The sequence below is a fragment of the Triticum dicoccoides genome, chromosome 7A (assembly GCF_002162155.2).
Source record: "Triticum dicoccoides isolate Atlit2015 ecotype Zavitan chromosome 7A, WEW_v2.0, whole genome shotgun sequence".
Taxonomy (NCBI): Eukaryota; Viridiplantae; Streptophyta; class Magnoliopsida; order Poales; family Poaceae; genus Triticum; species Triticum dicoccoides.
In genome coordinates, this window is record NC_041392.1 from 137,337,745 (window position 1) to 137,339,760 (window position 2,016).

The following is a 2,016-nucleotide window of genomic DNA, read 5'->3' on the forward strand; positions in this document are numbered from 1 at the left end:
TCGGTATCCCAATACCTCGTTCAATCTCGTTACCGGCAAGTCACTTTACTCGTACCATAATGCATGATCCCGTGACCAGACACTTGGTCACTTTGAGCTCATTATGATGATGCATTACCGAGTGGGCCCAGTGATACCTCTCTGTCATACGGAGTGACAAATCCCAGTCTTGATCCATGTCAACCCAACAGACACTTTCGGAGATACCCGTAGTATACCTTTATAGTCACCCAGTTACGTTGTGACGTTTGGTACACCCAAAGCACTCCTACGGTATCCGGGAGTTACACGATCTCATGGTCTAAGGAAAAGATACTTGACATTGGAAAACTCTAGCAAACGAACTATACGATCTTATGCTATGTTTAGGATTGGGTCTTGTCCATCACATCATTCTCCTAATGATGTGATCTCATTATCAATGACATCTAATGTCCATAGTCAGGAAACCATGACTATCTGTTGATCAACGAACTAGTCAACTAGAGGCTTACTAGGGACATGTTGGTGTCTATTATTCACACATGTATTACGATTTCCGGATAACACAATTATAGCATGAATAAATACAATTATCATGAACAAGGAAATATAATAATAATGCTTTTATTATTGCCTCTAGGGCATATTTCCAACAATATGATATGGCCATCATCATCTTGTGCTTGTGATCTCCATCTCCGAAGAACCTTCATGATCACCATTGTCACCGGCGCGACACCTTGATCACCATCGTAGCATCGTTGTTGTCTCGCCAATCTTATGCTTCCACGACTATCGCTACCGCTTAGTGATAAAGTAAAGCATTACAGCGCAATTGCATTGCATACAATAAAGCGACAACCATATGGCTCCTGCCAGTTGCCGATAACTCGGTTACAAAACATGATCATCTCATACAATAAAATTTAGCATCATGTCTTGACCATATCACATCACAACATGCCCTGCAAAAACAAGTTAGACGTCCTCTACTTTGTTGTTGCAAGTTTTACGTGGCTGCTACGGGCTTAGCAAGAACCGTTCTTACCTACACATCAAAACCACAACGATAGTTTGTCAAGTTGGTGCGGTTTTAACCTTCGCAAGGACCGGGCGTAGCCACACTTGGTTCAACTAAAGTTGGAGAAACTGACACCCGCCAGCCACCCGTGTGCAAAGCACGTCGGTAGAACCAGTCTCGCGTAGGCGTCGCGTAATGTCGGTCCGGGCCGCTTCATCCAACAATACCGCCGAACCAAAGTATGACATGCTGGTAAGCAGTATGACTTATATCGCCCACAACTCACTTGTGTTCTACTCGTGCACAACATCAACGCATAAAACCTAGGCTTGGATGCCACTGTTGGGGAACGTAGTAATTTCAAAAAAATTCCTACGCACACGCAAGATCATGGTGATGCATAGCAACGAGAGGGGAGAGTGTTGTCTACGTACCCTCGTAGACCGGCAATGGAAGTGTTGACACAACGTAGAGGAAGTAGTCGTACGTCTTCCCGATCCGACTGATCCAAGTACCGAACATACGGCACCTCCGAGTTCTACACACGTTCAACTCGGTGACGTCCCTCGAGTTCCGATCCAGCAAAACATTGAGGGAGAGTTTTGTCAGCACGACGGCGTGATGACGGTGATGATGTTCTATCGACGCAGGGCTTCGCCTAAGCACCGCTACGATATGATCGAGGTGGAATATGGTGGAAGGGGGCACCGCACACGGCTAAGGAACGATCACGAGGATCAACTTGTGTGTCATGGGGTGCCCCCTTGCCTCAGTATATAAAGGAGGAAGAGGGGGAGGTGCGGCCGACCCTATGGGTGCGCCTGGAGGAGTCCTACTCCAACCGGGAGTAGGACTCCCCCCCTCTTGCCTTGTTGGAAAAGGAAGGAGGAAGGGAGAAAGAGGAAAGGGGGGCGCCCCCCCTTCCTTGTCCTATTCCCTATTCGGACTAGGAGGGAAGGGGGCGCGCGGCCTGCCCTGGCCGGCCCTCCTCTTCTCCCTTATGGCCCATGTAG